This window comes from Lolium perenne, chromosome 5 (genome assembly GCF_019359855.2).
Source record: "Lolium perenne isolate Kyuss_39 chromosome 5, Kyuss_2.0, whole genome shotgun sequence".
Taxonomy (NCBI): domain Eukaryota; kingdom Viridiplantae; phylum Streptophyta; class Magnoliopsida; order Poales; family Poaceae; genus Lolium; species Lolium perenne.
The window spans coordinates 196,175,116-196,187,037 of record NC_067248.2 but is presented as its reverse complement, the minus strand read 5'-3'; positions in this window follow the sequence as shown (position 1 = coordinate 196,187,037).

Sequence of the window (11,922 nt, the reverse complement as noted above, 5' to 3'; positions counted from 1 at the left end):
ACGGCCTGGGCTTGGGCCGCGCCGGCCTATTGTGTGGCCACCTCGTGTGGCCCCCTGACCTGCCCTTCCGCCTACTTAAGGTCTCCGTCGCGAAAACCCTACCACGTTTGACGAAACCAGAGAAAACCTTCCAGAGCCGCCGCCATCGCGAAGCCAAGATCTGGGGGACAGGAGTCTCTGTTTCGGCACGCCGCCGGGACGGGGAAGTGCCCCCGGAAGGCTTCTCCATCGACACCACCGCCATCTTCATCAACGCTGCTGTCTCCCAGGAGGAGGGAGTAGTTCTCCATCGAGGCTCGGGGCTGTACCGATAGCTATGTGGTTAATCTCTCTCCTATGTGCCTCAATACAATAATCTCATGAGCTGCCTTACATGATTGAGATTCATATGATGATGCTTGTAATCTAGATGTCATTATGCTAGTCAAGTGGATTTTACTTATGTGATCTCCGGAGACTCCTTATCCCACGTGTGTAAAGGTGACAGTGTGTGCACCGTGTGGGTCTCTTAGGCTATATTTCACAGAATACTTATTCGCTGTTATGAATGGCATAGTGAAGTGCTTATTTATATCTCTTTATGATTGCAATGTGTTTTCTATCACAATTTATCTGTGTGCTACTCTAGTGATGTTATTAAAGTAGTTTATTCCTCCTGCACGGTGTAATGGTGACAGTGTGTGCATCGTGTAGTACTTGGCGTAGGCTATGATTGTGATCTCTTGTAGATTATGAAGTTAACTATTGCTATGATAGTATTGATGTGATCTATTCCTCCTTTCGTAGTGTGAAGGTGACAGTGTGCATGCTATGTTAGTACTTGGTTTGGTTATGTTGATCTGTTATGCACTCTAAGGTTATTTAAATATGAACATTGAATATTGTGGAGCTTGTTAACTCCGGCATTGAGGGTTCGTGTAATCCTACACAGTTAGTGGTGTTCATCATCCAACAAGAGGGTGTAGATTCTAGCATCTATCTATTTATTCTGTTATGTGATCAATGTTGAGAGTGTCCACTAGTGAAAGTATGATCCGTAGGCCTTGTTCCTAAATACTGCTATCGCTGCTTGTTTACTGTTTTACTGCTTGTTTACTTCCTGCAATATTACTACCATCAACTGCACGCCAGCAAGCACTTTTTCTCATGCCGTACTATCGCTCATATTCATTCATACCACTTGTATTTCACTATCTCTTCGCCGAACTAGTGCACCTATTAGGTGTGTTGGGGACACAAGAGACTTCTTGCTTTGTGGTTGCAGGGTTGCATGAGAGGGATATCTTTGACCTCTTCCTCCCTGAGTTCGATAAACCTTGGGTGATCCACTTAAGGGAAACTTGCTGCTGTTCTACAAACCTCTGCTCTTGGAGGCCCAACACTGTCTACAAGAATAGAAGCACCCGTAGACATCAAGCACTTTTCTGGCGCCGTTGCCGGGGAGGAAAGGTAAAAGGCACTCATACTTCGGCCCCAGGTACTAAGTACTTTTCTGTTATCGTTGTGTGTGTGCTCGAAGCTATTTCCTTTAGATCCTGCAATTGCATCTTTTTGTTTCTTGTTTACACTATTAGGCATAATGGACAACAATGAGCTTCTTATTCTATTTCCTGATTTAAGACATGGATGGTTTGATGCGAAACTTAAAAAACCTATGGAACATATTAGTATGAACGCTTTGAACACCATTGTTGCTAATGATATGAAAAATTCTAAGCTTGGGGAAGCTGGCTTTGATGAGCATGATATTTTTAGTCCCCCAAGCATTGAGGAGAAAATTTACTTTGATGATACTTTGCCTCCTATTTATGATGATTATAATGATAGTGGTTTTTTGGTGCCATCTACTATGGAGAGTAAATTTGATTATGATTACAATATGCCTCCTATATTTGATGATGAGAATAATAATGATAGCTACTTTGTTGAATTTGCTCCCACTACAACTAATAAAATTGATTATGCTTATGTGGAGAGTAATGATACTTTTATGCATGTGAATAATAATGCTTTATGTGATACTTATATTGTTGAGTTTGTTCATGATGCCTCTGAAAGTTATTATGAGAGAGGAAAATATGGTTGTAGAAATTTTCGTGTTACTAAAACACCTCTCTTTTTGCTGAAATTTTTGAAGTTACTCTTGTTTTATCTTCCTATGCTTGTTACTTTGTTCTTCATGAATTCATTTGTGTACAAGATTCCTTTTCATAGGAAGCATGTTAGGCTTAAATTTGTTTTGAATTTGCCTCTTGATGCTCTCTTTTGCTTCAAATACTATTTCTTGCGAGTGCATCATTAAAACTGCTGAGCCCATCTTAATGGCTATAAAGAAAGAACTTCTTGGGAGATAACCCATGTGTTTTTTTACTACAGTACTTTGTTTTATATTTGAGTCTTGGAAGTTGTTACTACTGTAGCAACATCTCCTTATCTTATTTTATTGCATTGTTGTGCCAAGTAAAGTCTTTGATAGCAAGGTTGATACTAGATTTGGATTACTGCGCAGAAACAGATTTCTGTCTGTCACGAATCTGGGCAGAATTCTCTGTAGGTAACTCAAAAAAATCTGCCAATTTACGTGCGTGATCCTCAGATATGTACGCAACTTTCATTCAATTTGGGCATTTTCATCTGAGCAAGTCTGGTGCCACTTTAAAATTCGTCTTTACGGACTGTTCTGTTTTGACAGATTCTGCCTTTATTTCGCATTGCTTCTTTCGCTGTGTTGGGTGGATTTCTTTGTTCCATTACCTTCCAGTAGCTTTGGGCAATGTCCAGAAGTGTTAAGAATGATTGTGTCACCTCTGAACATGTGAATTTTTATTATGCACTAACCCTCTAATGAGTTGTCTTGAGTTTGGTGTGGAGGAAGTTTTCAAGGGTCAAGAGAGGAGGATGATATACTATGATCAAGAAGAGTGAAGAGTCTAAGCTTGGGGATGCCCCGGTGGTTCATCCCTGCATATTTCAAGAAGACTCAAGCGTCTATGCTTGGGGATGCCCAAGGCATCCCCTTCTTCATCGACAAATTATCAGGTTCCTCCCTTGAAACTATATTTTTATTCGGTCACATCTTATGTACTATACTTGGAGCGTCGGTTTGTTTTTGTTTTTGTTTGTGTTTGAATAAATTCATGCTTGTGTGGGAGAGAGACATGCTCCGCTGGTTCATATGAACACATGTGTTCTTAGCTTTTAATGTTCATGGCGAAGGTTGAAACTGCTTCGTTAATTGTTATATGGTTGGAAACAGAAAATGCTACATGTAGTAATTGGTAAAATGTCTTGGATAATGTGATACTTGGCAATTGTTGTGCTCATGTTTAAGCTCTTGCATCATATACTTTGCACCCATTAATGAAGAAATACCTAGAGCTTGCTAAATTTGGTTTGCATATTTGGTCTCTCTAAAGTCTAGATAATTTCTAGTATTGAGTTTTGAACAACAAGGAAGACGGTGTAGAGTCTTATAATGTTTACAATGTGTCTTTTATGTGAGTTTTGCTGCACCGGTTCATCCTTGTGTTTGTTTCAAATAACCTTGCTAGCCTAAACCTTGTATCGAGAGGGAATACTTCTCATGCATCCAAAATCCTTGAGCCAACCACTATGCCATTTGTGTCCACCATACCTACCTACTACATGGTATTTCTCCGCCATTCCAAAGTAAATTGCTTGAGTGCTACCTTTAAATTTCCATCATTCGCCTTTGCAATATATAGCTCATGGGACAAAATAGCCTTAAAAACTATTGTGGTATTGAATATGTACTTATGCACTTTATCTCTTATTAAGTTGCTTGTTGTGCGATAACCATGTTCCTGGGGACGCCATCAACTACTCTTTGTTGAATATCATGTGAGTTGCTATGCATGTCCGTCTTGTCTGAAGTAAGGGAGATTTACCACTCATTTAATGGTTAGAGCATGCATAATGTTAGAGAAGAACATTGGGCCGCTAACTAAAGCCATGATCCATGGTGGAAGTTTCAGTTTTGGAAATATATCCTCAATCTCATATGAGAACATTAATTGTTGCTACATGCTTATGCATTAAAGAGGAGTCCATTATCTGTTGTCTATGTTGTCCCGGTATGGATGTCTAAGTTGAGAATAATCAAAAGCGAGAAATCCAAATGCGAGCTTTCTCCTTAGACCTTTGTACATGCGGCATAGAGGTACCCCTTTGTGACACTTGGTTAAAACATGTGTATTGCAATGATAATCCTGGTAATCCGAGCTAATTAGGACAAGGTGCGGGCACTATTAGTATACTATGCATGAGGCTTGCAACTTGTAAGATATAATTTACATGATACATATGCTTTATTACTACCGTTGACAAAATTGTTTCATGTTTTCAAAATAAAAGCTCTAGCACAAATATAGCAATCGATGCTTTCGTCTTTGAAGGACCTTTCTTTTACTTTTATGTTGAGTCAGTTCACCTATCTCTCTCCACCTCAAGAAGCAAACACTTGTGTGAACTGTGCATTGATTCCTACATACTTGCATATTGCACTTGTTATATTACTCCATGTTGACAAATATCCATGAGATATACATGTTATAGGTTGAAAGCAACCGCTGAAACTTAATCTTCCTTTGTGTTGCTTCAATACCTTTACTTTGATTTATTGCTTTATGAGTTAACTCTTATGCAAGACTTATTGATGCTTGTCTTGAAAGTACTATTCATGAAAAGTCTTTGCTTTATGATTCATTTGTTTACTCATGTCATTACCATTGTTTTGATCGCTGCATTCATTACATATGCTTACAATAGTATGATCAAGGTTATGATGGCATGTCACTCCAGAAATTATCTTTGTTATCGTTTACCTGCTCGGGATGAGCAGGAACTAAGCTTGGGGATGCTGATACGTCTCCGACGTATCGATAATTTCTTATGTTCCATGCCACATTATTGATGATATCTACATGTTTTATACACATTATATGTCATATTTATGCGTTTTCCGGAACTAACCTATTGACGAGATGCCGAAGGGCCAGTTCCTGTTTTCTGCTGTTTTTGGTTCCAGAAATCCTAGTAAGGAAATATTCTCGGAATTGGACGAAATCAACGCCCAGGGTCCTATTTTTCCACGAAGCTTCCAGAAGACCGAAGAGGAAACAAAGTGGGGCCACGAGGCGACGACACAACAAGGCGGCGCGGCCTGGGCTTGGGCCGCGCCGGCCTATTGTGTGGCCACCTCGTGTGGCCCCCTGACCTGCCCTTCCGCCTACTTAAGGTCTCCGTCGCGAAAACCCTACCACGTTTGACGAAACCAGAGAAAACCTTCCAGAGCCGCCGCCATCGCGAAGCCAAGATCTGGGGGACAGGAGTCTCTGTTCTGGCACGCCGCCGGGACGGGGAAGTGCCCCCGGAAGGCTTCTCCATCGACACCACCGCCATCTTCATCAACGCTGCTGTCTCCCATGAGGAGGGAGTAGTTCTCCATCGAGGCTCGGGGCTGTACCGGTAGCTATGTGGTTAATCTCTCTCCTATGTGCTTCAATACAATAATCTCATGAGCTGCCTTACATGATTGAGATTCATATGATGATGCTTGTAATCTAGATGTCATTATGCTAGTCAAGTGGATTTTACTTATGTGATCTCCGGAGACTCCTTGTCCCACGTGTGTAAAGGTGACAGTGTGTGCACCGTGTGGGTCTCTTAGGCTATATTTCACAGAATACTTATTCGCTGTTATGAATGGCATAGTGAAGTGCTTATTTATATCTCTTTATGATTGCAATGTGTTTTGTATCACAATTTATCTGTGTGCTACTCTAGTGATGTTATTAAAGTAGTTTATTCCTCCTGCACGGTGTAATGGTGACAGTGTGTGCATCGTGTAGTACTTGGCGTAGGCTATGATTGTGATCTCTTGTAGATTATGAAGTTAACTATTGCTATGATAGTATTGATGTGATCTATTCCTCCTTTCGTAGTGTGAAGGTGATAGTGTGCATGCTATGTTAGTACTTTGTTTGGTTATGTTGATCTGTTATGCACTCTAAGGTTATTTAAATATGAACATTGAATATTGTGGAGCTTGTTAACTCCGGCATTGAGGGTTCGTGTAATCCTACACAGTTAGTGGTGTTCATCATCCAACAAGAGGGTGTAGAGTCTAGCATCTATTTATTTATTCTGTTATGTGATCAATGTTGAGAGTGTCCACTAGTGAAAGTATGATCCCTAGGCCTTGTTCCTAAATACTGCTATCGCTGCTTGTTTATCGTTTTATCGCTTGTTTACTTCCTGCAATATTACTACCATCAATCGCACGTCAAATAGCACTTTTCTGGCGCCGTACTACTGCTCATATTCATTCATACCACTTGTATTTCACTATCTCTTCGCCGAACTAGTGCACCTATTAGGTGTGTTGGGGACACAAGAGACTTCTTGCTTTGTGGTTGCAGGGTTGCATGAGAGGGATATCTTTGACCTCTTCCTCCCTGAGTTCGATAAACCTTGGGTGATCCACTTAAGGGAAACTTGCTGCTGTTCTACAAACCTCTGCTCTTGGAGGCCCAACACTGTCTACAAGAATAGAAGCACCCGTAGACATCAGGTTCCTCCCTTGAAACTATATTTTTATTCGGTCACATCTTATGTACTTTACTTGGAGCGTCTGTTTGTTTTTGTTTTTATTTTTGTTTGAATAAATGCTTGTGTGGGAGAGAGACACGCTCCGCTGGTTCATATGAACACATGTGTTCTTAGCTTTTAATGTTCATGGCGAAGGTTGAAACTGCTTCGTTAATTGTTATATGGTTGGAAACGGGAAAATGCTACATGTAGTAATTGGTAAAATGTCTTGGATAATGTGATACTTGGCAATTGTTGTGCTCATGTTTAAGCTCTTGCATCATATACTTTGCACCTATTAATGAAGAAATACATAGAGCTTGCTAAAATTTGGTTTGAATAATTGGTCTCTCTAAGGTCTAGATAATTTCTAGTATTGAGTTTGAACAACAAGGAAGACGGTGTCGAGTCTTATAATGTTTACAATATGTCTTTTATGTGAGTTTTGCTGCACCGGTTCATCCTTGTGTTTGTTTCAAATAACCTTGCTAGCCTAAACCTTGTATCGAGAGGGAATACTTCTCATGCATCCAAAATCCTTGAGCCAACCACTATGCCATTTGTGTCCACCATACCTACCTACTACATGGTATTTCTCCGCCATTCCAAAGTAAATTGCTTGAGTGCTACCTTTAAATTTCCATCATTCTCCTTTGCAATATATAGCTCATGAGACAAAATAGCCTTAAAAACTATTGTGGTATTGAATATGTACTTATGCACTTTATCTCTTATTAAGTTGCTTGTTGTGCGATAACCATGTTTTCTGGGGACGCCATCAACTCTTTGTTGAATATCATGTGAGTTGCTATGCATGTCCGTCTTGTCTGAAGTAAGGGCGGTTTTCACAATCAAATGGTTTGAGTATGCATACTGTTAGAGAAGAACATGGGCCGCTAACTAAAGCCATGAATCATGGTGGAAGTTTCAGTTTGGACATAAAACCTCAATCTCTTATGAGAATATTAACTGTTGTTGAATGCTTAAGCATTAAAAGAGGAGTCCATTATCTGTTGTCTATGTTGTCCCGGTATGGGTGTCTAAGTTGAAGAATGATCAAAAGCGAGAAATCCAATGCGAACTTTCTCCTTAGACCCTTGTACAGGCGGCATAGAGGTACCCCTTTGTGACACTTGGTTGAAACATATGTTATGCAATGATGATCAGTGTTAACCCAAACTAATTAGAACAAGGTGCGAGCACTATTAGTACACTATGCATGAGGCTTGCAACTTGTAAGATATAATTTACATGATACATATGCTTTATTACTACCGTTGACAAAATTGTTTCATGTTTTCAAAACCAAAGCTCTAGCACAAATATAGCAATCGATGCTTTCCTCTTTGAAGGACCTTTCTTTTACTTTTATGTTGAGTCAGTTCACCTATTTCTCTCCACCTCAAGAAGCAAACACTTGTGTGAACTGTGCATTGATTCCTACATACTTGCATATTGCACTTGTTATATTACTCTGCATTGACAACTATCCATGAGATATACATGTTATAAGTTGAAAGCAACCGCTGAAACTTAATCTTCATTTGTGTTGCTTCAATACCTTTACTTTGATTTATTGCTTTATGAGTTAACTCTTATGCAAGACTTATTGATGCTTGTCTTGAAAGTACTATTCATGAAAAGTCTTTGCTTTATGATTCAGTTGTTTACTCATATCATTACCATTGTTTTGATCGCTGCATTCATTACATATGCTTACAATAGTATGATCAAGGTTATGATGGCATGTCACTCCAGAAATTATCTTTGTTATCGTTTACCTGCTCGGGACGAGCAGGAACTAAGCTTTGGGATGCTGATACGTCTCCGACGTATCGATAATTTCTTATGTTCCATGCCACATTATTGATGATATCTACATGTTTTATGCATACTTTATGTCATTATTATGCGTTTTCCGGAACTAACCTATTGACGAGATGCCGAAGGGCTAGTTGCTGTTTTCTGTTGTTTTTGGTTTCAGAAATCCTAGTAAGGAAATATTCTCGGAATTGGACGAAATCAACGCCCAGGGTCCTATTTTTACACGAAGCTTCCAGAAGACCGGAGGGGAGACGAAGTGGGGCCACGAGGCGCCGCCACAACAGGGCGGCGCGGCCCAGGCCTTGGCCGCGTGGCCCTGGTGTGTGGGGCCCTCGTGTGGCCCCCTGACCTGCCCTTCTGCCTACTTAAAGTCTCCGTCGCGAAAACCCTACCACGTTCGACGAAACCAGAGAAAACCTCCAGAGCCGCCACCATCGCGAAGCCAAGATCTGGGGGACAGGAGTCTCTGTTCCGGCACGCCGCCAGGACGGGGAAGTGCCCCCGGAAGGCTTCTCCATCAACACCACCACCATCTTCATCAACGCTGTTGTCTCCCATGAGGAGGGAGTAGTTCTCCATCGAGGCTTGGGGCTGTACCGGTAGCTATGTGGTTCATCTCTCTCCTATGTACTTCAATACAATAATCTCATGAGCTGCCTTACATGACTGAGATTCATATGATGATGCTTGTAATCTAGATGTCATTGTGCTAGTCAAGTGGATTTTACTTATGTGATCTCCGGAGACTCCTTGTCCCATGTGTGTAAAGGTGACAGTGTGTGCACCGTGTGGGTCTCTTAGGCTATATTTCACAGAATACTTATTCGTTGTTATGAATGGCATAGTGAAGGGCTTATTTATATCTCGTTATGATTGCAATGTGTTTTGTATCACAATATATCTGCGTGCTACTCTAGTGATGTTATTAAAGTAGTTTATTCCTCCTGCACGGTGTAATGGTGATAGTGTGTGCATCGTGTAGTACTTGGCGTAGGCTATGATTGTGATCTCTTGTAGATTATGAAGTTAACTATTGCTATGATGGTATTGATGTGATCTATTCCTCCTTTCGTAGTGTGAAGGTGACAGTGTGCATGCTATGTTAGTACATGGTTTGGTTATGTTGATCTGTTATGCACTCTAAGGTTATTTAAATATGAACATTGAATATTGTGGAGCTTGTTAACTCCGGCATTGAGGGTTCGTGTAATCCTACACAGTTAGTGGTGTTCATCATCCAACAAGAGGGTGTAGAGTCTAGCATCTATTTATTTATTCTGTTATGTGATCAATGTTGAGAGTGTCCACTAGTGAAAGTATGATCCCTAGGCCTTGTTCCTAAATACTGCTATCGCTGCTTGTTTACTGTTTTACTGCATTTATACTACCTGCAATATTAGTACCATTAACTGCACGCCAGTATGCACTTTTCTGGCGCCGTACTACTTCTCATATTCATTCATACCACTTGTATTTCACTATCTCTTCGCCGAACTAGTGCACCTATTAGGTGTGTTGGGGACACAAGAGACTTCTTGCTTTGTGGTTGCAGGGTTGCATGAGAGGGATATCTTTGACCTCTTCCTCCCTGAGTTCGATAAACCTTGGGTGATCCACTTAAGGGAAACTTGCTGCTGTTCTACAAACCTCTGCCCTTGGAGGCCCAACACTGTCTACAGGAATAGAAGCGTGCGTAGACATCATCCACCTCATCCCCCTTGTCCCCGGTTGTCGCCTTCCGGTCCAAGGCCACGGCAGCAACGTCGTCGTCGTCGACAGGAATGATACAAATGGACCTTACTTCTATGTATCATATATTTATCTATGTGCGCGACAGACATTTAATCTATGTATGAAACATTTTTCTATGTATCTCGGAGACATATTAATATTAGTTCCAATAAGTTTAATTTCTAAATTAACTCCAATAATGAAGATACAACATAAGTAAAAAAGTTTAAGATACAACATAAGTAAAAACGTTTAAGATACAACATAATAACTGCAACGAATTTTAAGATACAACCAAGGAAAAAAATAGCGGGCTATTTGATTTAGCGGTCACCTCGTCCAGAAGCTATTGAAGCTATAGCGGAGCTATAGCGGAAGCTAAACCATTTAGCGGTTTTCTCTATAAAAGGAATATATGTCATAGAAACAAAAAATTGCAGCATACATATTATGGAAAATAATATTTTCTTTGTCTTCAGGATTATTGCATTGCTTATAATGTGCTATGGATCTAAACTAGATATGCCAATTCTATCTACAATCCTTATTTCTAAAAAAATTACATAGGATAGAATGAAATGGAATTGAATAGGCAGGGAAGTATGTAACAGGAAGGAAAGACGTAGCAGTTCTAGTGTTTGAACAAACAATCAAGCTTCTATATACAAATTATTTTTTGGCGATTCTAGTGTCTGACAGCTGAAACAATTCACCGTCGAACAAAGAGTAAATGAAAAAGGAATATAAACAATTCAGCCCGTGACTCCCAAGCCAAGGAGTCGTGTCCTGGGCACAACAGCCCGACGAAAACATGTATTGAGCTTCAAATTCTAGTGTCATGGGACAATTATGTTAGCGGCGCTCTAGCTCCTCTAGCGGCTACACTATTTAGCGGTAATTAGCGGCGCTTTAGCGGATGTAGCGCCTATAGCGGAAGAAATAGGCTTAGCGTCGCGGAAGGATGTCTGAGAAGCTATAGCGGTGCTATAGCGAAGCTATAGCCAGCTATTTTTTTCCTTGGATACAACGCGAAAGTAAAACTGAAATTAACATACATAGCTAATACAACAGATCACTCTATTTGCCCTGTGTCCACCGTGGCCATTTTCCGGACTTGTCGCCGCGTTCTTCTGCCGCTTGCGCCTCGGCAGCTCTTTCCCTTAATCTCTTCCTCTTCGCTTCACGAGCCTCTCTGCGCACCTCTTCCTCTGCATACCTACGTGCAGCATCATCATCCATCCTCTTCTGATTCACCTCACGATTTCGAGCTTGCTCCGCCCTTAATTTTTGTATCTGTCTCTCTCTTTCTGCTTTATCATTAGCAATAGCCTTTTTGAAACGCTCTTCCTCATGGAACATTGCCCATGCACGCCGTTGTTTTTCCTCCACCTCACGGCGTGCCCAATCCGGCTGCTCCTGGTCTATCCAATGAAACCACATGCAAAGGGGCGGGGGAGACTACAACACAAATAATACGGTTAATAAACGAAAATTAATGACATACAATTAATTTTTTTTAATCATGCTGTTAGAACATACCGTAGGCCTCGAGGACGATGAACTTGTTTGCCTGGGTGGATCATGATCATAGCTCGCGCACATGAAATATTTCATGCCGAACTTATCCGAAAAATCAACCACCTCCTTCACCTTCGCAAGGTGGCCGCACCAACACCTCTCTGCTCTCACCCCTGGTGGCAAACTTGCATTCTTCCCCTTCATCGGCCTAAAATCCTGGTCCGAGCAAGGCACACTCAT